Source organism: Aquila chrysaetos, chromosome 11 (assembly GCF_900496995.4).
Source record: "Aquila chrysaetos chrysaetos chromosome 11, bAquChr1.4, whole genome shotgun sequence".
NCBI classification, from domain to species: domain Eukaryota; kingdom Metazoa; phylum Chordata; class Aves; order Accipitriformes; family Accipitridae; genus Aquila; species Aquila chrysaetos.
In genome coordinates, this window is record NC_044014.1 from 32,491,325 (window position 1) to 32,517,011 (window position 25,687).

Below are 25,687 nucleotides of genomic sequence, written 5' to 3' on the forward strand. Positions count from 1 at the left end.
ACTCAATATAAAAAAACCGTTGACCTATCACAGTGAACAAGAACACTGAGCTGTAAAACTACTGTCAGTATGCAGAACACGTCTTTTGGTCATAATACATATGCATGAGAAAATTATCCTGCGAGAGGCATCTAGTGAAGAAATCTTGATTGCTTTCTGGTGTTATTTATATATTTAAATTAGATAGAATTTTAAAATTAGTATATGCAGAAAACAAAAGGGATATTTAGGACATAGCAAAATGTTATGATAATACCATTATTACTAATAATTACTGTGCTGCAAATCTGATACAACTCAATAAAAGTCACTTAATTTAAACCACTATGAAATATGAAAGATGAGAAACAAGACACTTTAATTTTTTTTAACACTTTTGATACAGTGAAGAGATCATCTCTTAAATCTAATTGGCTTGGATAGAGATGTTGTTACAGCAGGCTGAAAAAAGATCTTTGGTCCATGGTCAATCTGTAACATTGGCTCTGATGTGTTGAATAGAGAGAAGTCGTTCAGTGCTGACTATCTTTCCACTTTATGGAAAGAAAACCTATGAGTGTGATGGGTGTTAGAGAGGAATCCAAAATGGGCCCTGTGCCTCCAGGCCAAGAGTCCTTCTTTGAAAAGTTGTGCAAAACAGAGGTACGTGGAGAGAATGTCTGCTTTGCCAGACTCTGAGAGGAAATCCTTTACCATCCCTATTTATCACAGAATAGTAGCCACGATGATGTGATCTTATTTTTTCCAGTGTATATTTGATATTGCTACTTGTTCAGCTCTTTCTTATGTTGCACTTTCTCCTCTCACTTACATGAATTTAGTCATTTCAGGAGGGTTTTTTTTGAAATCTTTAATTAAGTGAATTGATTTATACATAGCACTTGTAATCACATTCAAGCGGATGCAAGAAGGGCTTAGAAAGGACTTTCGAAGTGCCAATTAACTGTAGGATATAGACACTGGATGATGACTTATGCATTGCCGAATAAATCAGTCTGCAACACTATAAAATCAATTTTGCTTCATGTTGTTCATAAAACAATTAATATAAACAATCTGACTCCGAAACTATAAAATCAATTTTGGCTTATGTTGTTTCATAAAGCAATTAATATGAACAATCTGACTTCAAATGTCTGCTGTCATATAAGCCGCTGAATCATTAGTCTTAAAAATGCCAACAAGTCTCTGACGATTTGAACTGAATTGCCAGGTGAGGTAGCACAGGAGATGACGTTTTAGCTATTGATGTTTTTATAGGCTAATGAAAGGATGTAGCAAAAATGACGGTCACGATCGAAGTGAACTCCACCGCTTCTGCTCCACCTGCCCCTGCCAAATTGGGGCCGGTCCCCTCCATGGAGGGTGATGTCTCTGCCTCACCACAGGCACCCGCACGGCTCCCGGCTCGAAGCTGAAGTTTTGCCCAAGAGTCTCTGCCTTGGGCTTTGTACCTTGAAGCCCTCCTTTGAGATTTAGCTCATAATTTCTTACAACCTAGACACTGTTCAAATAATTCTTCAGGCTGTGTTAACAGAGGTAATATTTGAGGAAAGAAAGTATCCTTGCTTTAAGAGAGTTAAATGGACACAAATCAGGAAAAGGAATTCGGAAGAAGTTGTGGGTGCAGATAGAAATGCTCTCAGAAGGCTAAGACACTGGTAAAAAAAAAGAATGAAATATTTAATTTCAGACAGGTCTAATTTTGTCTTTCTCAGCCATAGTGGTGACCCATTAACAGACACTTTCTGTAGGAGGGTAACATGTAGGATATACATCTAACAGACTGTAAATGGAAAATTCATGGAGGCAGAGGGCTGAGTGAAACGTTTTGCATGAAGCTTTTCAGCCAAATATGCAAATTTGACAACAGTAAAATGTTTTGCTAATATATGTTGACTTCGGTAATTTTTTTTTTTTTTAATTTCTGAGAGATTCAAAACTCTAGTTTCAGCACTTAAAAGAACATATCAACTTACAGGCTATATATGACTATATTAGAAAATATTTTTAATAATATTTTAAAATACGTGAAGTAAAAGAATAATAGAATAGACAAACTCAGTAGGATACAATATTTTTGCAACTATAAATTTGGTACAGATATAAAAAAAATATTTTTTCACTGTGGTCTAGTTTGTGTCACGTTTGGTAGGTGCCTACAGACTCTGCCAAGTTATATTTGTTACTCTAGGAACCAACATAATAATTAAGCACACAAATGGAAAAATAAAGTCTCTATGGAAAATGCTGAAAGGAGAACAGTACCATGCCTGATCTTGCGTAGTGCATGTTGATACCACGTCAAAAAAATCTCACCCAAAGTAAAAATCGTCGGTGAGTGGGTATATATCCTCATGGTGGTACTTAAGTGCTGCAGATGTCACCATTGATTGTGCTGATCAGCAGAGGAGTGGGGGTGGCACGGGATGGCAGGAGCGGTTAGAAAGTGTTTTGGTTGCTAACTTTGCCTAAAGCAATTACATTAATGTTGGTTTTCTAAGCAATTCGCGTGGTGTCAGTAAGTCTGTGCTTACTGCCTTGCAGCTGATCAGAGGTACCCGGGAGCCTCCATCTTTCCAACAGATTCTTCGTTCTTTTATTTCCCCTGGAGAAAAAAAAAAAAAGCAATAAAGCAGATCTGCCACCGAAAGCATGGGACACGCTCTGAAGGCTTTTTAGGCACATCGACAGATGTGGCAATGTGTTCTCACAGCCCGTGGAAAACGCTTGGACTCTGCTGTGGGCTTGCCGAGGCTGCTTTCGCTAGCTCTGGGTGAGGAAATGGGGAGGTCGCTGGCTGGAAAGCTGGAGAAAAGAAGGGAAAAAAAGCTCTGCAGGCTAGAGCGTGCTTGGTCAGGCGGGGCTGAAACAACTGGCCGGTCAGTACCTTTTTTGCCAAAGGACTGGTCTTTAAAGGGGAGTTTGGGTGAAACTTAAGTGCTTAAACAGCTTTTAAAAACCTGTGCCTATGTGTGGATGCAAGTGGAGCAGGCGGTTTCGGGTGTATTTTCAGCAGAGAAGTGAGGAGAGCTGGGAAGCACGGCTGCGGGCGCTGGTGGCTGGGGCGTCAGTCTGGGACCCCAGACTGTTGGGGAGCCCTGACCTGCACAAACCTCATTACCGCTGCCTCGTAAGAAAGGTCTGCACAGAAAGCTTTCTCTTCTGTTGATGCAGGTCAGCGGGTTGGCTGATCATAACCGTAGGCAATACAGATTTGCTGCTTTCTTGTATTTAGGGAAATACATATATTTCTACTTATGTTAGCTGATCTACATCTGGTTTGGGGATTCATAGCATGATCTCCCATTGACTGCTGTTCTGGGTATATTTATAGTACAAATTTCCCAGTTAAATATAAATTAATTATCATTTTTATTACAGTATTATCCTTGGGCCCCCAAGGCTGCTAGTTCTGCACAAATTTATACTGTAAAAAATGCTTCATTCTCAATGAGGTTACTATTATATGTAAATCTGTAAGACAAAGAATGTCTGAAGAGGCATTATCATCTCCATTATTTTCTCATCCTTGTTTCAGATAGGAAACCTGAAATAGATTAAAGTATTTTTTTTCCACAGGTCTCAGAGAACTTCATACAGGAGACTAGGAATTCAGCCAAAAATGTATCAGATTTCAGACCATGTCCATAAACAGTTAGTTATACCAACAGTCCACACAGGGATTGATATTGAGTATATGTAAATATGTACAAATAATAATAGAGCAGTGCAGTACCTGGTTCTAGAGTAAAGACGTTACAGTGTTTTAATCTGGAAGTCTAGAATCTAAAATGTGCTTTCTGACATTTTACAATTATTAAAGTTCAAGTTAAAAGTTCTAGCTATATTTCCTGGGTGGAGGTCCGTGTTAATGAATATACACTACCTGAAGCTAAAACCTGGGCCTTGCAGAAATAGATTACCTTCCTAAACTTAGCAGTCTTTCAAACTCTTGATGGATATGCACAGTATATAGACTTACCTGAAAGCATCTGCAGCAATATCAGCTGGTGATGATGATATCAGCTGGTGATATTAAAAACTTTGTTTTCAGATGCTGCTGTCATTTTTACTAATTATTTTTTAATGCATCGGAGATAATTTTTGGTTTGTTCTGGCTTTGGGATAGCCTACTGTCTTGATGAGGGACTGCAGTCCTGCTGCAGGGGAACCAGGGAGCAGGGAAGTTCCTGTCCCAAGTGTTTCACCCCACGCGGCGGGTGGGAGGGCTCCCAGGTGGGTCCCCGCTGCAGGGCTCTGCTGTCTCCAGTGGGGTTTGGGCTGTGGCATCCCTGGGGTGTGATGGGAGGCGCTTCGCCTCCCCGGACCGCTCAGGTCATGACTGGCTTGAGAAAGCTGCACAGGAAGGGGATGGGAAGCTCCAGTTATCTGAGGATCTTCAGTTAAAGATAAATAATATTTTTTTCTACGTGCTTTCAGTAGCCACAGGAAATTTTAAAAGCCCTAGGTTTCAAGCTAATCAGAACGATATCCGTAAAGAAGAATGGGGACAGCCTGTACTATGGAAACCTTGGATCTCAGTCTGTTTTTTATACCACAAATCAGTGTCTTGTTTATAGCTGAGCTGATTAAACTTTACCCATCCATTTTAATAGAACCTCAGTAATAGTTTCACTGAAATCAGCATGAGTAATATATGTCAGGTATGACTCAGGTGGAGATGTGCACGTTTCTGTGGGAAGAGGCAAGCAAACATCTGGCTTAAAAATTTTCCAAAAGCAGTTTCGATTGTGGACTGTTTATTTTGTTGCGAGGGCAAGGCTGATAAAGACCTGCTCCAGGTTTCAGTCAGTGAATTCCTGACTGAAGAGAATCTTGGCAAGATGCAAAATAAGAGATGCAGTAAGGCCCTCTGTTGTAGTTTCTGGTGTACTGGCAACATTTAATTTCAAATTATGCAACCTATTTCACTCATATACAGTAGTTGTCTTTTTACTTTGTGGTTTTCCCCAAGTAACGTATGAAGGAAATTATTATTACTATTGAGGTCTCTGTTAACAGAAGAGAAGTTAGGATTTGCAGGGAAATTTGTACTAACCAATTGTCACATTCCTGTTGTCTGAGAGAAATATCTCAAGTCCGTGATACCCGAAAGGAAATAGCCGAGGTCATATATCCTATAAACCTGCCAAACAGAAACACTTGTTTTGGCTAATTTTCCCAAATAAAGCTCTAAATCTGGAGGGCTTTAACAGAATCTCTCTGAGTAGTGAGTTGGTTTCTAACTTTGAAAAATGGTTAATGAGAAAACGGGGAATCACCAGGAAGGCAATTGGTGGTGTTAAAAGTCACACTTACTGGAAACTGAGTATCTGAAGTCCTCACAGTCTTTCTAACTCTAATCTGCTGGTGTTGGTGAACTAGTGACATGAATGTCCTCCACAGCACTGAAATTCAAATATGGCTTTTTACATTTGCTGGACTCCAGACAACCAGTAGCTGCTCTACAGGAGGTCTCTTGCACTGCTTTCCAGCCCTTTAGAAAGAACTGCCAGCCTCAGTGTTAGAGACTCAGTTAGGGCTAATTTTAGGAGTTTGATGAACCATGGTTTTCTTTTCATTTGCTCATAGGGGTTGTAAATTGCTAATGATCTGCAGCAGAAATTAATTATTGCTAATTATTCCCTTTCAGCCACAGCTCAAATCTCCTTTTAGCACAGTGTGTGGATACAGGTTAAATGAAGTCCAAATCTCATTCCCTTTTCTGTCCTTGAAGTAAACAACAGATCCTGCTCACTCTTTGCATCCAGATTGGCTCATGCAGGAATGCACAGGGGAGATGCTGGTCATGTTTTGAGAGGCAGAGAGGATGTCTGGACTTAAAGCCTAAAATGGGATTAAGGCCTTTCTTTTGCCACAGGTTCTCTCTTCTCTCTGGGGCGTTAAGAAGGACAAGGTGAGACTGATATCTCTTCCAGATAAATATATTGAGGGAGATTCTATTTATGAGGAGAACAGTGCATCTGACTTCATGTAAATGAAGGTCACAATAATACTCCACGAATGCTATGCAAAATGATGGTATTTTCTATGCAGTCTGCATAGAGACAGTTATGCTGTTATTGAAAAGCATAACTTGCAAAATTTAAAAGATGAAAATTAATTATATAAAGTGACTCCAGGATAACTGATGTTGAATGAGTAAGGCAAACTAAATGAAGTGTCACCCAGTCCATGATTACCTTGCCTAAAATGGACATGTGGCTTTGATCAACATAGGGGGTGCACTGAAGCCGTGTATTCCCACTGCCTCTGTTAGCTGAGTCTGGAGAGGGACAGGGAAACCTGAAAACACCTACCAGCAAACCACAGTATTTTCAGGGGGAAAAGAGAAGTCAAAGTATGAGTTTTTTTCCCCACCCTGTCACAAAGTTAGTGCCACTTGGCATTGTAGTGAACCATCTTTAATGAGGCTAGCATGTGCTTGCTGGCAGGGTGATGCTCTCCCACGTCTAACCTTGGAAACGCGTCAGCTCTAAAGGCACTTACAAAAGTTTGCTGGCAGAAAGGCAGGTGCCTCAATTTCTGCATTTCATCGCATGCATAATTGCCTGAATATTGAGCTACACAGTCATATGCAATGGCAGAGCCCTCTCGGCAGCAAATGTGGCACTTTCTGGGGCAGGCCAACACAACATGCTTTCTTCTTACAAAGCAGCACTGAGCTGCTCTCCTTTCACTTAATAGTCCAGCGCTTAAAGGACTCCTGGAGTTTGCAAAGGTGTTTTGAATCTCATCTCTCTGACTCAGAGCTGTGATTTCAGCTGAAATAAGGTAATGATCTTTGAGACGGGGAGAGTTCAGGTGGTTTTCTTAGTCTGTGGTAGAAGCAGTATGTGATTCGGTGAGTATTTCTGCAGAGGAGAGGCGGGGACACCAAAAGCCCTGTTTTTAGGTGCTGTCATTTTGAGATAAAGGTCCCCCTGGTGAATGTAGGCTCCTGTTGACTTTAAACCGTCAAATGCAATGCTGTTTCTGCTTCTTTCATCTGTACGTGGCAAGTCCTCACACAAATCATTTGATGGCGGTTGTTCACTGGTGGGAATTGTGACAATCTCGTCTCCCATTGCGTTTGAAGTTGCAGGTTAAACATCATCTCTCTGGCAAATCTCATCCTTTTGACACAAACTACATAGCTAGAATATTCATTTATTCAAAGGGACAGCCTTATTATCTAAACGGCGGCAGTGAGAGCTGTTAATGCCCACATGCTTCTTAATGACCCAAATCTGCTCTAAAAAGCGGGGTTTTTTCTGTGGAGCCACCTCTTCTTCACCTCGTCATATTTCTGTATTATAAAACACAAAGAAAATGGAGCATGCATTGGTCCTCAGCATCACCTCTTGTAGTGTGGAAGGTACAAGTACCAATCCCTTCCTCAGAGGGCTGTTGGGGAGAGCAGCAGGCTTTCGGCTGCCCTGTATCGCTGGAGGTGTGATCGCTCAGGCTGGTGAACAATTAGCCGTATGCTGAGACATCTCCTCTGCTCCCTCCAGCACCTGCTGCTCCTCCATAAGAAACCTGAATAATGGCCCTCCTACTGAGGTGTGCTAAAGAGAGTCGCTGTACGTAACTATGTACCTTCAGAGCTCATCTGCAGTCTTTATTACAACAATTACTAAGGATCATTTGACTGTAAATGCTGGCTCTCTCTTGCTATGAATCAATCAGTCATTAACCTTAGTGGTATTGATGTGTTCGCGCTATGCATTTCAAGCAGATTAATAAACAAGAGAAGAGTTAAGAGCCCATTCTGCATGCTGCGATGTATTCCTGTGTTACTGGATCTGGATAAACACAGTGACACTTCATTGTACTGTGAGAGATTTATGAAGGAACTAGTGTGGGAGAGAAGGGGAAAGAGAGGCTTGTGCTGAGATGTGCTGATGAAGAAGCAAAACCAGACAGAGAAATGGAAGCAACGTGCATACATGTGCGCATTTGAAAAGCAGGCATCTCTGACAATAAGCTGACACGTGCTAGGTAGGAATTGCTTTCAGTTTCTTCTGTCACGTCACTGTGATTCTCAATGACTTTGAATCATTCTGGGAACAATCAACATCAGTATGTTGAAAGGAAAGGAGGAAAAGAAAGAAGAAAAAAAAAAAGAGCACATGCATGAAAGTAGCTCTTTTTGATGTGTCTTTTTAGGTGACCATAGTTAAGACCATATGCTTGTGTCTTGCTAAAGTATAGTCCCGTGTATTTTGAGGCCCTTGACTATTTTAAGATGCTTTTTAATAATAATAATAAAAACCCACCAGGAAACAACCAAGTCATTGAAAAATCCAATTTCTGACAGTGTATAAAATGACTTGGAGGTCTCCTCTCCCCCCCAAAAAAGTCTTGAACATCTTTTTTTTTTTTTTCAATTCTTCCTGACCAGCAGTGCCCAAACAGTGGTACTGGCCAACATGATGCCTGCGAGGCTCTTTGATATTTGCTGGAACAATATTTCTTGTGAACAATCCAAGTTGAGGAAATATGATGTTACACGCAGAGCTGTCGTTGCTCGAGCTTTCTGCTTGCAACAAGAAAGGGTTGGGGATCTCTGCTTCAGGGCATCACAGCCCAGCTGGCAGGTGCAGTAAGGATGACGTGCAGTCCCTGGGAGCAGGGGCAAAATTGGCCATTGTGGGCCAGTTCTGCTCGCCAGCTGATTCTCACAGCAATGCTGTCACCTTGTCAGGCAGCGGAGTCCTGATGACTCCTGGGTAAATAAGGAAACAGATGTGACAAGCACAGTGGACCACACTGGGCTCTTCCACTCCGGGTTCTGCAGCTGGCTGTAGGAGCAGCCGGACGTTCCAGCTCCAGTTGGCAGAGAACAGGTACCAGCTTTGTAGCTGTCTAAAACAGGAGGTCTGGAAAATAATGCCCTTCCTAGGAAATACGAAGCAATTCACTGAGCCTCCTGCCTAAGTAGTAGGACCTGAGTCTGCAAGTCCCCAACCTGGAGCAGCCTTTGTGAATGAACTACCTCCACTGAGTAGCTACAGAGAGAGGTGCCCAGATGGCGTCTGGAAAACCTGCCCGTTTCAGTGCCCATGCACCAAGCATCCTGTAGCTTGACAAGTCACCAGAGGGCTCAGCAGCTTCATTTTTCATAATTCCTAACATATGTAGAATTTCAGCTATGACACAATTAATTTAAGCCATTAGTGAGAGCTGGATCTGGGCCTTTGCAGAGCCGAATGACCTATATTTTGCGTTTTAGGAATGAAATGTTCTGCTGCTTCTGGACAGATGTTACAAGGGACTAATCTAACTTTGGGTGTATTCCCTCAGCCAACGTTAAGCAGGCCTGCTGCTGGGTGGGTACCCCACGTCCTCATGACTCTGAGTGCATGTGGGTCTTGGGAACACTCAGTAGCCCATTCAGGAGTCAGCAATTTGCAGGCGCAAGCCCTCTGAAAAATTTCAGTTAGGGAGTTATTTCTAAGCAGGCTGGTCTAAAGCTTATTGCTTTGTCTCCTTTATGTTTATTCACCTTTTTAAGCGTGTTCATTCAGGTCCCAGGCAAGACCTTATTAATGACCTGTTAGCTTCTCTTTCATGAATGCGAATATCTTTGTGCAAAGTTTTGCACATTCAGCTTCATAAAAACATGGCCTTTAAAATCAGCAACCGGGGTCTGGAAGCTTTAATCAATCTTCGTGTGTACTAAAGAATTTCAGTTCACTTTTAAAGTTCTCAAATAATATTTTATATTCTAAAGTAATATACAAAAATAATTTTTTAAATATATCTTCCTGAGTTTTAGACCTAGTCAGTTTTATTGTACTGTCTCAGGCTATGTAAATGTATATATATTGGATGTATTTATAGAATAAGTGGTTATTACAGCTGAGTATTTAAATCAAAATGAGTGATTAATACAGATTTTCTACTTTAGACTTCCTTAGAAAATTATAGTTTTCTTTATCAATTCAGTGTCTTGTATTACCTTTATGAAACTATACAGATTATTGGGGGGGGGGGGGGGGGGGGGGATAAAAACAACAAGAAAACCCCTCTGTGAGTATCTCAATTTTTAATCAATCTATACTGATTAGTTGTGTTTGGTCAGATGTGTAATATGACATTGTTCTTCTGCTGTGACTGGATGAATGCATAGATAATCGTGATATGAATCATTACATTTGCAAAGCAAAATCCATTTTCTACCAATTGACTTCCCATGAGCATTTTTTATAAAGATGAATTGCTGAAAGGCAATATTTTTTAATATGTTGGTCATTTTTAAGTGTCTCCCTTGAGCAGCTTTAGAAATTATTTGCACCTGATTTTAAATGGGGTGAAGGAGCTAGGGCTCTGACTAGGATGCCCGCAGGTGTTACTCATCTGGGTCATTGGAGTCAAAGGTGATTAAGTTGGAGGAGGGGGCCGACCTGCCTGCCCCATCCCATCCCCTCCTACGGCCTGGGGACTGACCCGCTCCAGAGAGGCTCCCCGAAACCCGCAGGGGAGGCTGGGGCCGTGGCTGAGCGTGGGTCTGCAATGTGCCGCGTGGCTGCAGAGGCTGACCCTGTACGTGCCGCGGAGCAGCAGATCCACGGAAGCGACTGCTCCCCCGTGGCTCCTGAGACACGGCACCCCAAACGGGTCATCCCTTGCCGCAACGCGTGGCTCACAGGGGAGCTTGCGGGTGCATTTCAGAAGTGCTCTCCCAGTCTGGACTAAAACACTTGTGCTGCTGTGGTTTTGTAGCAAATGTTTGCGCTTCTGTAAGCGGAGACACAGTTTAATGAATGATTTCCTACTGACTTCCTTGTGGAAGGGAATGCTGGGAGCGAATATTCCTATTTTGTCAGTGTTTTCTGCCTGAACTGCCTTCAATTTAGAGGCCTTTTGTCATATGTTTTTGGGGATGCATTTTCCTCTGTAGGTTTACCTTGGTGAATAGCCAAGCTGACGGCCTGAGCAAGCTAATCTTGAACAAGTTTGCACACGGATGAGAAGACGCAGGGGTCAGAGAGCTAGATTAGATGGTCTCGTAGTTACTGCAGCTCATGAGGATCAGGCCCGTTTCAGATGCTGTCTCTGGTTTCTTGTGTTATGCTGGGCACATTGGGGATTAATGTTTCCCTTCTCTCAGCCTGCCTGGTCTGTCTGTCTAGGTTGTCAGATGTGCATAGCAATAGGAATTACGTAGGTAGAACATCTGGTGCAACTGAGACCCAATATCACAAGGTGTCATTAGACACCGTAGTTACGCATGAAATGGCAAAAACAAAGTACCAGAGCAGATTAATGCAGAGAGAGAGACACACACACATAAAATTAGAGTGCTGATAGCCCTGTGCTGATAAAGATGAGTATCTCACAGACCTCCTTGAAAGCAGAGAGAAATTCTAGCTCTTGTAAATTATTTGTAATGATAATAGCATCTTATTGCTGTCTTTAAAAAAAAAAAAAAAAAAAAAAAAGATGAGAATTTCCCAGATAACGTTGAGGTTTCCCGGTGCCTGGAGGAAAGAGATGAGAAAGTGTTTGGCTGTGAGTACACACAGCGGTGAAATCGTCACCTCGTGGTACATCCCAAAGAACAACTTCAGGAAACCAAGCACTTGAATTAATACTGCAGAAGCAGCATAAGGCTTTTTAAGATCTCATAGGTAGTTAGATGCCTTAACCTCCTATGGATTTAACCCTAAGTGAAGTACTTGCAGGTTTAAAAAAAAAAAATCCTGCTCTGCTCAGGGAGCCAGAGAGATAGCGTGCAGCGAGAGCTCTCCTCGGCAGCCCAAGCACATGCTTTGCAGAAACCAAATGGTGAGCACAGGGGGAGAGTTTCTCTGGATGGAGAAAGTCCTGGCTGAGGACAGACCGGCATGAAGGAGTTCAAGGCACTTATTAGAAGGTTCTTGTTCTACCTTTCATTGAGAACAGCAAAAGGGAAAAAGAATTTTAAAACCTCAAGAACTAGAGGAAGCAAATTAAATTACTGTATGAAAAGAATAATTGCTGGTAGAAGTGAGAAGTGTTGATCTTATGTATTTTTTGCACACTGCAGAGATCCTTAAAGGCTGTCAGCATTTTAATTAAATATGACAGCTTGACAAAAGGAGCAGCTAGGTGTGAAATGCATATACTGCTGGAGGGAGGCTTTCTGCACAACAGTGACCTGAAATCGGGAAGTCGCTGACTGTGACCTTCACTGTGCTTTGTGGAGCAGCCAGAGCTGCAGGCGGGGTTGTCGACTGTGCAGTTCCCAAAACTGACACACCACATTCATTACTGCAGGAGTCAGGCATGGTGTGAGCACCGCCACTGCTGCTTGCTGCTACTCATGCTGGCCACGCATGAGTAGAGAAAAGAGCCGACCCTTCCCCTTGACATGGAAGCTTGGTTTCTTGTTGGTGCAATGGACCTCACCTAAAAAAATGCTGAGGAACTCTATTTTTCCAACCTTCTTTCTGTTGGGGAAAAAAAAAAAAAAAAATGTTACTTGTAGGATTCTGATGCTTAATCTTATTATTATCAGAGACCAGCCATGACTGTAGCCTGTAACTAAGTTCTTTCTACTATTACATGGCTTTTCCATTAAATACTCCCTCCAGTGTAAGGCTTCCTAGCTCAGTAACACTTTGCTGCATTTCAGGCATCTCTATTATTAATTAATTTGCTATTCACTGTAATAAACCCTGTCACAATGAATTTATTTAGCACAATGTGGATATTTCATGCCTTTTGATTATGCTTCCTTGACTGTTTCAATTGCAGGATTTCCCTGCTGTCAGGACACAGTACCTCTGACATCCTGATCAGCAGATCTTGACCTGTACTCTATCAACAGCAGATGACTATAAGAAGACTTGAAACCCACTCAAGAAATGGAACAGAAAATGCTTAAAAATTTTCAGTCCTGTTTCAGATTTTGGAGGGTTTGGATGTTTCAGGATTTTCAAGATGAAGGCCAAGTCTGTCTTTTTTTCTTTGAAGGCCAAGTCTCTGCTTTGAAAGCAGCCCTGAGGAGAAGGACTTAGGGGTAGTGGTGGATGAAAAGCTGAACATCACCCAGCAACGTGTGCTCTCAGCCCAGAAAGCCAACCATATCCTGGGTTGCATCCAAAGAAGCGTGGCAAACAGGTCAAGTGAGGTGATTCTGCCCCTCTGCTTCACTCTGGTGAGACCTCACCTGGAATACTGCATCCAGCTCTGGAGCCCCCAACATAAGAAGGACAGGGACCTGTTGGAGCAGGTCCAGGGGAGGGCCACAAAGATGATCAGAGGGATGGAGCACCTATCCTTTGAGGAAACGCTGAAGGAGTTGAGGTTGTTCAGTCTGGAGAAGAGAAGACTCTAGGGAGACCTTATTGTGCTTTTCAGTACTTAAAGGGGGCTTATAAGAAAGATGGGGACAGACATTTTAGTAGTGCTGGTTGCAATAGGACAAGGGGTAATGGTTTTAATCTAAAAGAGGGTAGATTTAGACAAGATATAGGGAAGAAATTTTTTTACAGTGAGTGTGGTGAAACACTGGAACAGGTTGCCCAGAGAGGTGGTAGATGCCCCATCCCTGGAAACATTCAGGGTCAAGTTGGACGGGGCTCTGAGCAACCTGATCTAGTTGAAGATGTCCCTGCTCCTTGCAGGGGGCTTGAACTAGAGGAGCTTTAAAGGTCCCTTCCAACCCAAACTATTCTATGATTCTATGACTTTGTGTGACTCTTGGGAAGCTGCAAAAACCACAGCCAGGCCAACCTTGGCAGAGCTGAGCGTACTGTGCCTCGTGAAACTCCCCTGCTATCCTGGGTTCAGATCTTAAAAGCCACTCCTAAGAGCCTGTAACTTTCATGAGCAGTACTGCTGACATTAAGTCAACTGCTGTGATATATTACATTGTAGAAATGTTTTCTTCCATGTAATTTATGAAGTAAAACTGGGTTTAGATTCAGAAAAAAGTCTGGATCACTCAAGAGTACTCGGGTGTACGCTAACTTGCAGCTCACCTTGGTCACTACTGTGAAAACTTTTACGTAGGAAGATGTATTCAGAGGGGACTGCGTGTTCATTAACATCCTGAAAAGGAATGAGAGGGAAATTCTGCACAGGAAAACTTAATATTCGTTGTACTTAGGTGAATGTAATTGAACTCTACTTCCATGGTGCAGAAATAAAATCTCCCATGCCTAGAAGCAGTTGAAGAGTCCAACTAATTCCTCACAACCGCATAATAATTTATCATTCATTATTATCCCAGTGGATTTCTAGCACTCATTCTGCCATAATTTGTCCCCCTCACATCCTCAAGCATAAACAGTCATTGGTGTACAAAGATTTGAAACAAACATCCTTTGAAAAGAGCTAATTAAATATTACGTGTCAGTAACATATGATTCAGTGATACTTGTTACAGAGCAATAAGTACATTGTTTATTTCCCTACTTCAACATATAAACAAGGTGATTAATGACAAAATCAAATGTTCCCATTCTATTCATACACTAGTAATCATACCTAAGACAGCACATGATTTGTTTCTAAAACTCAAAAAAACAGTGTACAACAGAGACACATCCAGCTGTGATGATGGAGGTGTGGAGATGAGCTGGATCAGGCTAGGAAATGCAGTGGGAGCTTTACTAGTGGAGTTCGAGGTGAACTGTGTTAGATGTGGAGACTTCTTGATCTCAGAGGGGCTAGGCCAGTGCCACTGAAAACAGCAGAAATACTCATTCAGTACTGGTGACTGTCGATCTGGCCCACATATCCCTGTAGCCAGTTCAGAAACTCATAGAGAGAAGTGAATAGCACTGTACCACCCAGCATGGGCAAGATCAAAACAAAACATGTGTTCAGCAAGATGATCAATAAATGTGTTGCAATGGGGCTTGACAGCTTAGCTGGTCATTTTCTGCCTTCCTACTGTTGAGAGAATTTTGGGGGGAAAACGAAACAAAAAAAAAAAAACCCTTTTCTGAAACTGTAAGTAGATTCAGCTTTGTAGTAAAAAATCCCTGCTATTTCAACTATATCAGCTTTCAAACCGTTTCAGGTTATGAATTTACCAGGTTCATTTCACTTGTCAGCATTTTTGTTTCTCATTTTTATAGACTTATTTACAGGATGATAGACTTTTTCATGCTCTCTCCTTCATCCTGGAGAAGATGGCTTCTTATTTGGGGCTTATCTCATTTGTCTGCTTGCACACTGGTCCATGTAAAGCAAGGAATCTTTTATAGTATATGGGTGATTTTGAAGCATTTGTGTGTAATGTGGCTATGTAATTGAACAGCCAACCATTATCTAGTAGTGTCAAGGTATGTAAAATAAATACTAATTCTATCTATTTCTTCACCTGTTATCATGAGTACAGGTGTATATTTTTAGTTACGATCATCATCCCCTTTGGGAAAAGGAACCCAGAAATCACAGGCTGTCGTTAGCCTGATGTGAACTCCAAAAGCAATAAAAACAGGTTTTAGGTTGGACCCCCATTTTTGTTTTACTCTTCTGCATCCTCCGTGCATGAGGTTAAACACATTTAGCCATGCTATTTGGGGTGATTTCCTCTCAGTGGGGGGAGAGGAGAAATGAGAGAGAGCTGAAATTCAGCAGAGCACCTTTGTATATAAATGCATTTGCAGAAGCAGACTGCCACAGTTGAAAAGTTGTTATGTGTTTAACTGTGCTGAATAACCCAAGGAAGTTCCTGTTACGGGTGCATTTCTTTGGAAAGGATTTCTCTGGATCTGGGAGGGAACGTGTCCATATGGGTTAAGCAGAGTGTTAGTAATGAACTTCTCTATGTACGGACCTAATCTCACTTCTCTGGTTTAGAGGGCAGGGCTCTATAGTTATGAAAATAACTTATAACAGACAGACATTTTTTCTTAATTCTGTGTGCCTGGCTAGATTGTGGTGTACAAAGGAGGAAATAGCTGTTATCACATACAGCTGATGGAAATTTCCTGTTGTATATGCAGTAAGAGAGTGGTGGGACCCAGGTGAGAGCCCAGGTACTCGAGTTCTACCTCACCCTTACTCTGGCTGCAGAGGACTGTGCCTGTGAACCTGCATTTTGTATACACCTAGTTAGCTGCTATGTTACTGAACTTACAGTCTGATCTAATTCTCCTGGAAGAACTAGGTTACTCTGGATCCCTTTCTTAAGCACTGGTGGTTTGCTCAGACTGAAACCTGACACGTAACTTTCAACTTCTAAAGCTCATTTCTGTTCATTCCTGCTACTAAAACACAGTTGAGCCTTTTAGAAAAATAACAGGTTTTATAATACTAGAAAAATGTCATTGAAACAATAATATCCAAAAATAAACTCTATCTACTTTATCATAAATCAAAACAACATCTAAAAAACTTAACCTGTACATATAGACATCTGAATATATTATGCTTCTGTTTTCTCCTGTCTTCTTAGATAACGTTAAAAGGTGCAAAGGAACCCAGTATGATGTTTAGGAAAGGAGAAGACTTCTATTTCTTCTGATGTATTTAAAAGCTACCGTGGTGGTGTTTTTTGAGTGTTGGTTCTGATCCTGAACACACTGGATAAAACAAATGGGAGAGCTGCAATGCCTGTCACTGCCTTTACCCCAGAAATTTTTGGAATAACCTATCCTTCTCACCTCCAAAATCTCTCCCATATAGGTTTTCATTTAACTGGAAAGACTACAAAATCTATTTCTAGATGAACCCTAACAGTAAAGGTTAGACTGGAAAGAAACCTGATCACCTTTTTCAGTTTAGAAGGCTATTTTAAAGCAATGGCTGAGCCAGAATTTGCGTCACTTGCAAACTTTCATTCTGCTTGAGATGGTAATTTTTTATCTATTTCTAATTGAACTGTTTTCTGTCAATAAAAAAAGTAGGAATTTTTTTTTCAAGTTTCAAAGAGCGAGAATGTGTTGAATTCAAGATAACTTTGATGAGGAAAGTTTAGTGTTTTTTTTTTTAATTTCCCATTTCATTTCAGTGAGCCCAAACTAGCTTGTACCATCTCTTCATTGGTCTAATTAATTCTGGGGGTTTTGATACCTACAGCATATTTGCTTCCTTTTCTATGTCTTCCTGAGCCACAATTTACCTTCCCAAACTACTCCATCTTCCATTGCTCTGAATTTAAATCATTAAATAAAGATCATAAAGAATAAGAGTAACTCCCTTGGTTCCCTCATTAACAGTGTCCTCTGGCTTTCCCAAATCACTTTTGGTCCATGAAACGAGAGGGAGCGAGACAGCACTGTCGCTCGCTTTTTCCCCAAGCTCTGAGGAAAAGTATGGGGACGGAAACCCATGTCTTGCATCTCCATAGAAGCCCTTTTTTGGACCTTCACCTCGTAGCTCTGCAGGAAGGACGGACATGCACGTAAAAAACCACGGCACGTAGTTAGAAGCAGCCCAAGAGCAATGATTACTGTCTCCTGCACAGTGCATCCTTGGCAAGCACAGCAGCAACTTCTTACTTGTTGCTGCTGCTCTGGGCCCTGGAAGCCAGCCAGCAAAATATCATCTTGAAGTGATTTGCAAACCCTGGTAGAGTGCTACTTAGAGAAAAACTGTTGGCTCCCATCATGGTCTTGCATGAAGCCTCTGCACATAGCTTGGTATGAGCAAGACATTTTCAGGAGGCTGAGCAGAGTCAGACTAATTTTCAAGGCCAAGGAGGGAAAAATGACGAGATCTGTATGCTCTCGATGGGAGAACCCAACTTTGTGTGATTTGAATTTGAGTTCGTTCTTGGTGAGGCTAGAAGTGGTGTTCTTTTAAAATATCAGTTAGAGATCATGTGGAAACTCTCAGGGGAAAGATGGGTCTCAGAGCCCACCTCCATCCTTGGCCCCTGAACTCTGAGGAGTGTATGTGTCGCAGCATACCTCCTCCTGATCTTGACTGCAAGCCCTGAACACCCTTCTTCAGGGAAATTCCAGCTGGGCACAGCTGCTGGTTTGTCTGTAGGGTGATAAACTTGCATGAAAGCTGAAACCACCTTGGGGAATACCAGAGGGGAACTCGGAGGTCTGATCACCCCCTTTCTTCCCATCTTCTGGTCTCTGTAAACTCGGGGATTTGGGTGGTTCTGCACCTTAACAGTTCTAACCTCAATTTATCCTAAGCCATGTAATTCACGCTGGACTAGAGGAAAACATTTTTCTTAAGTATTGAGCTGTCTGGGGAGGGGGTTGTTTTGTTTTTGCTGGCAGAAGCTTTTTTTGAAGTTAATTTCTGATGATTGATTTTAAATTATTTTTTATTTTTTTTTTTTTAATGATAGCTAATTAACAGGTGTTTGGCAGTGGAGCTGTTTCTACGCACATTTGTCTGAATAGAGCCCTCCCAACTCTTCAAGCGAACCTGGACAGTTTAACAATAACTATATTTAGGGGAAAAAGCTTTATCTGCTGCACAAAGGTTAAGTGCTCGGGAATCTGATTCCCTCCAGCCTCTGCTTCAGCGACATTTCCTCTCCCAGCGCAGCGGACCAGTGCCTGCTCTGTGTGCCTTGCAACCCTCACCTTTGCACGTCACCCCACCTCAGCTGCGCTCCTGCAAATGCTTTCCCTTAGCAGCCGAGCCTGGCGTTATTTGCTGCCGAGTGAGGCTTGCTGCAGCATCCTCTCTATATGCACAGGTAAGTTGCAGAATTTATCTGTGTAGTTTCTCCGTGTCCCATTGTTCTTCCTACGTACAGCAGAATAATTACATCCTAGCACAAAAATTGAACAGAACCAGAGCTTTTGTCCTTACCTCTTCCTGCCTCCCTGTTTGTTCTCTTCTTATTCACTTGTGTTTGAAACAGTTTTCCCTTAAACATTTCAAAACCCTCCCCATCTCCTCCCCGCATTTTTAATCTTTTTTGTTAAACATTATTTAAAAAGAATCCCCACAAGTTGATGATTTATTTTTTTTTCCTCAGAAAGACCTCCAGATTTGAAAGAGAGGTCCATTTTGAAGAAATCGAAAAAGAAACCCTCAGGTGTTTGAAATTTATGTTCAGATCTGCTTTTGGTGCTTGCAGTGCTCTCCCAAGAGTCAGGGCAACATTTACCCCTGAGGTAGCAATTAAAGATGGAAACTTTAAGTGGAATTAAACTCAGTTCCCAGGGAAAGTCTGACTCTCTTCTTTGACTAATTCCCCATATTATTGGACAAGTCATTTTGCAAACCCCATTATTCTGGATTGTTTTTAACACTGGTTGTATGGCTTTTTGCTAAATTCACCCCAGTCTCTCACAGTCAAACATCTAGTCATCGCAGTGAGTGAGTAGGGGAATTTACTGAGAGATTAATTTATTAATCCTGTGCAAAGCAGTATGCAGGTCCCTCTCCAGAAAAGCACCTTTCCAGCAGATGATCTGGAAACACTTCTGATATCTCAGTCACTTTATTAAACAGGAAAATAGGAGTCAACTGTTCACTCAGAAGAAACCTGGGATTGTCTTGAGACTTGTGGCAGTCTGTGTAAAAAAAATGGTATTGACACAGGTTCTGTAGGAGGTAGCACTAAATGAGGGACAAGTTTAAGTTGATAGTTTGAGCAACACAAACAAAATGAAGCATAAGGCATATTCTGTGTGTGTTGAGCTTAGGTCATTTACCTCTCGGTGATCCTGTTAGTAATGTTCTTGTTAAGGAGTACCAAAAACTCTGGTAGATTCTGCTGGGATTAGCCCAGCTGGAGTCAGCAAATGTTGTACCCTGTATACTGTAGAGCAGATGCAGCCTGTACCCAATGTGCATTTCGTTTAGTTCTCAAAGAAGCCCCAAGGTATTTGAGATTTAAAGTCCACAGATATCGGGGCGGGGGGGGAATAAAAAGCCCCCTCCCATAGATGGTAAAATCCTACCATGGACTTTGTGTGATAGCACTAAATAAATGCACATGCTCATGCATAGGCAAGCTGGGGCTGTTGGCAACATGGTGCAGATCTCAGCATCTGCATTGCTATAGTGCTTCGTGCATGGATTCAGACAGCTCCCTTTTCGTTTATTTCAGCCACTGTCGAGGCAATGGCATAGTTCGTAACACTGATTTTTTTCCCCCACAGACTTCAGAATAATTTTCAAAGTTTTTCCATAATTTCTGGTCTATCATTCCTCCTCAATCCTTAATGTATTCCTTCTTTAGACTTAGTCTAAAATGCTGAGGACAAAGTTTTTATGAAGAACACTGCAGTTCTGAGGTTTGTTTTGTTACTTTTCATCACTGCACTTCTTTAAATTTTATATGCACTAAATAGAAATGTCATCCTCTGGTAGGCTTTGAGAAGAGACAAAGCTTTAGTGCAGTATACTTAGGCTTGTTTTCAGTTGAGTGGGTTAAATAAAAAGAAATCAGCATTTATATCTGACTACTACTCCAAACCCAAAGCAAGCCTTTCAGGGGCTTCAGAGTTGTTTGATGAAAGCCGAGAGGCGTTCTGTGTTCTCTGGTTCTGCGAACGTCTCAATTTTATGAAATAGAAATATCAAAAGAGCATGTCTCTCCTTACATGAATTCTGACCTGTCTAAAACCAGCAACCTGAGATTCAGCTACTGGACAGCTTGTGATACAATCTGTATCCATACAGGCAGCCCTCTGCTTTCCAGAGAAACGGAGACTGGGTGAGCTTGATAACTATCCAGAGTTTTAGATGTTTATCCGGAAAGAAGCCTTTGAAATTCATCAGCTGCTATTTGGGATATGATAGAGACTCCTGCTCTGTAAAATATGATGCCACCCATTCAGACTTAAAAGCTTCTTTAAAAATCAAATGCTAGAAACTTAGAAACTCCGGGAGGAAAAAAGGAAACCTGGGCAGAAGTATCTTTTACATCTTTAATTGCATCCCCTGCAAAGATCTATTCCTATAATAGAGGGCATATGATAATTAGCATAAAGAGGCAAACTACAAGTGAAAAGTCAATGGAGTTGTGTTAAAGATGGATATAAGTTTTCTTTATACTCAGTTGGAAAGTCCTTTTTTGAAGCGTTTATTGCAGCGTTGTAAAAAATAATCCATAAAGGAAAGCAATTTTGCCTGGAAAATGATGTCTTAAAAGCTGTTTTCCACTTTACAGTGCATTGCTTTTCTTTTGTTATGATAAAAATGTTCAGCGGGTTTCGGGGTCCATACTTATTTATCCCTTCTTCTACTCAGGAAATGTCAATAATCCTCAGAATGAGATGGAAATGTCGGCAGTGCCGTTCTTGGCAGGTATTACACATTTCAATAAGTAATAATTTTTGGTATCTCATCATAGAGGCAAACTGATATCTGAACCCCTGCAAACAACCTGAGGCAAGTTTTTACAGTCATCAATGCCAAAATTCACACACAAAAAAACTTTTCTCAATTTTTGACCACTAATTATAATTAAAGCCAGTATTATTCTTTTTTCTAAACAGATGGGAAAAATCAAAATGTTAAGTAGCTTCATTTTCACCACAGGGCTCTTTCAAAGGCTTTAAACTTCTGGATGGCAGCCAGATTTTCAGTTGGGTTTTTCTCCTTGTCTTTAGTCCCTACAGCTCTAAAGGCATGAGAAAGGAGTTACATGCAACTCCCCTTAGTATGCCCTGCTTGCTTTCTCTGCTGCTCCGTTAGCAAACTTTACTCAAAGTAGGTTAATGTTTCTGATGCACAGCAGGCTCCAAAACCCAAGCTTGATTTTTACTTTTTTTTTTTTAAAGCTGTCAGCACTCATTCATTCAAGGACCTATTCTATCTCTCTCTGTACCTACAACAGGACATTTGAAAATTAAAGTCTCAAAGACCTAGGCACTATTTTTAGAATTCAGAGGGGTTACTTTAAAGATAATCAGCCATTTTGTTTTTCTGCAGTGACAATTGTGATTTATCTTATTGCTAAATAAGGCTTTACTTGTGAGAATTTGCATGGGGAGTCATCCAAGAAAAACAGGAGGCAGTATCAGAAGGCAGGTGTATTTTTGGGTAGTTCTTGTTTAGCATCTCCCCCTCACCATTACACTTCCCTAAACTTTTCAAGCTCTGAAGGCTTTGGACCTGGGCTCTGGATCAAGTCTCTGCCATGATGGGGATGAAGGCAGGCATAGGGCTCTTTGTGGCAAAGGGAAAGGGGATGCAGAGTGGAGGAGGCAGTCAGTGTGTGTATAGATATACACCCTTTTCTTATTTCCTTCGAAGTCAGAGATATTTAATGTCCCCTTTCCTTTCCCTATGTAAAAGCGACGCAATGCAGGCAGGTTCCCTGGCACTGTGGTGCCAAGGGGTGCGTTGTCTGTAAATTTGTGTACGTTTTGTTGCATGTGCTTTCTGTTACTTGCCAAACCCACGTGCATCCTGGGCAAGTGTTTGTGGTCTTTAGGATTCTTTAGGAAGTACATATGGAAACTAATAACAGGGTTTGGGGAGGACAGGACTGTGTCTCAAACCTATCTTTAAGAGGTAGGCTCATTTGTCAAAAATGGGAGGAAATAACCAGTGCAAAATGCTTATTGCAGCGCATCAGGAGCTAGGAACTAAAAACTATTAATGCCAGTATGTGGCCTGGAGGAGTAAATATATTAAATAATCTCCTAATGGATGATTTGAACTTTAACTTTTAACTTTGGGGCGGGGCAGGGCAGGGCAGGGAGAGAAGGGAGTTTATATTGTTTACATTTCTCCGAGTTATTTGCTTGACTTTGATGATAAGTTTTTCTCTTTCTGTGTCATTGTAGTGAAGAATCACAGGAAGTTTCTTCATCTGGGATAGGAAGAGACTTCATTCTTCACATTTTAATATCTCTGCTCTTATGAAATATGTTGCAACTTGGGTACTTCTTCTGAGAAGCCCTAGAACGGAGCAGAAGTGGTTTACAAAGGCAGGAGGAGAGTTAAAAAGTACCAGTGCTAAAAAAAGCAGTCTGTGTAAAACATTTTACAACTTAAGAGTTATGCAAAGCCGTATCTTACCTTGGCCTCATACCCCAAATTGCATGTCTGTAAAGCACTACAACCCTGCCTTGACACATTTTATAGTATACTTCAGTTTTGAGGAAAATAAGCTAGTTGTTGAAATGCTTCTGCAAGTCCCACGGTCTGTCCCATCAGCCTATGGACAAGTGGACCTATGAGACTGTCTCATGTGTATGTAGGACGAGAAGTCTTGCGGCTTATGTGCTTGATGATGTTTGTACTATAAGTGAGGTGCAGTCACTATTCCCAGTTATAATGATGTATAGCTGTACAGTAAACATGTGTTCCCCACCACCTGTGATGTAGTTATCCAGGTGATTACATGTAACTAGTATTACACAGCCTTATGAAATTGCTGCACTGTCTGGTGTGTAGTCTATTAAGCAGCAATAGTTGTACCATAACAACTGCATCTTCAGCTTAGAGGGGTTGCCTGTAAAAGATGAGATTGTCAGCTTCTAGAAAGGCAAAACCAGGATCTAAATCATAATTCATGTGAATAATAATGAATAACTTATCTTCCACATGGTGTGTAGGTTGTGGTGTCTTAATTTTGAGTGCCTAAATCAGAACTCCTTCAATGGTTATATACGTTTGTAGTTTTATGCATACAAAAACCTTACAGGAGAATCCAACTGGTGCAGAACCCTGACGCTCTGGCAGGAGACAGGCAACAAACCGTGCCGAGTGCGATCGTCTGCAGGCGCTCCACTAAAACGCCCTTGAGACACTTTGTCCTGCCCACTGTCCTCAGGGGTCTGCGGGTGGGAACCTCCCACAGCACTTCTGAGCTTTTACATCTCAGCCGAGATTGATCGCATGTTGCACGACAGAGGGAAAATGGAAAGCTAATGAGCAGAGGATCTCAAAAGCAAACTGCTTTTTATCTATGAAGGGCTTGATCCTCATTGTACCGACATGCTTCTTGCAGCGCGAAGGAGGAACTGATGTGTGAATTAGAGCAATTTATGCACATTTAAAGAACTTTATGATTCTGTAATTAGATGGGCATCCCTACAGGAAGACCTTGTCAGCAGCCTAAATAGAAGAGATGAGAAAATGGATATATTTTATGTTGTTCTCTCTCTGTCTTTTTTAGATCCAGTGCACAGTCCAGCTAAATGTTTCTCTAGATTTTGTTCCCATAAGAGGCTCTTACTACAACAGCATCCTATTAAGAGTGCCTTTTTATTATTATTTTGAGGTGTTTGTGTGCACTGGGATAGTGCCACTCTATAAATAGAATGTTTTTTGCTTTGTTTTTAAAATAGTTTTATGCTTTTAATGAAATAGTTTTTAAATAGTTTCTTGCTTTCAAAAGAGCAAAATACAGCTGCTACTGGCATCCGATTAAATGCTTGCTATTTCATGATAACTGTAATTAAATTCAGCTAATTCTCCACTGCAATATTTATGGAAAACAAAGACCAGAAGCTGTACTTCAACATTTATGCTGGAGAGTATAAGAGCACAGGAAATTACTATGAAAAGCTGTAGGGCAGGGGCTTGGGGTGGCCCACAGGGAGCCCAGAGCTTTCCCTTTGCATTGTACTGGGTGATGTGGAGCCAGTACGTGCACACCCTCTGTCATAGCATTGTCTTCTTGCCTCCATTTCTTTTCTTCTGCTATGAAGGATGTGTCAGCAGAGAAAAGAGGTCTTGGGGCTGTGTTACAGAAAAGATTGTTTCGAACTGTGCCTCAGCCTTTGCTGCTGTGGAGATGCCCCTCTGACTGGGCAACCATCAGGGGGATTTACAGCCGCCTTTGTCTGCCTTCAGTTTAAGATTTAAGAGAAGAACAGAGAAACATCATTTCCCTGGAGAGTGCTCTTTGGTGACAGCTTCTGAAATACCAAAGCTCTGACAAACGGATGTGGTGGCAGTTCATGGATATGTTAGTGGTTACAGCAGTGCCACTGCTTTCAGCTCATCACACGGACATGAAGCGATGACAAGAATGTCTCCAAAACTGTTTTTTTTCTTCCTATGTGGCTGTGCCTGTCCAAACTGATCACAGGAATTCAGGCAACCAGCTTTCCAAATCATTACCTAAACCCTCTGTTTTACTACTCAGTAGGCCACTGTTCTGTTAAAACCAAGTTTTCACTTTATGTGCCCCCCAGAATGGCAGCATGGTCTGCAAAATGGCAGGCAGGTAATCCTCCACAGCTAACGTGTTCAGAGGAACATAGCCTGGGAGAGGCTGACTGCAGGGAGACAGTCAAAAGTGCTTGTACACCACGACAGACTCACCTTGGTTTTCCAAACAGGTTTTTTGGAACGAACACCACGTACGCGTAGCAACACCATGTATCTCGAGGGCGAACACAAAGTCTGTTGCTCAGAGAACAAATATCGCAATAGACTATTGGGACAGGAAAATGGACCACTAACTTTGCACACACCCATGCGGTAAATTTAAACAATGCCCTCTCCCTGCCATCAGCTGCTGTCCTTAAACACTAATGATACTTTTCCCAAGCTTAGAGCTCCAGGGTGTGATTTGTGAGCAAGCCTTTGGCTTGGTCTCACCCAAAAAACAAGTCTTGTCTATTGTACGAATGATGGATGCATGCCTGGGTTTGAAATGGGAGAGCACGTACATTTTGAGGCATATGCCAGAGAGCTGCCTATCCTAAAATGTCATCCAGAGTGTGCCCATAAGTATACAGAGGAACACATCGTTCTGGTTACATACTAGGTGAGTATCTTGTCATGCAGCAGGAGAGATGCCAGGGTATGTGGTGCTTTAGTGTTTCCATAAGAGGCGATAGAG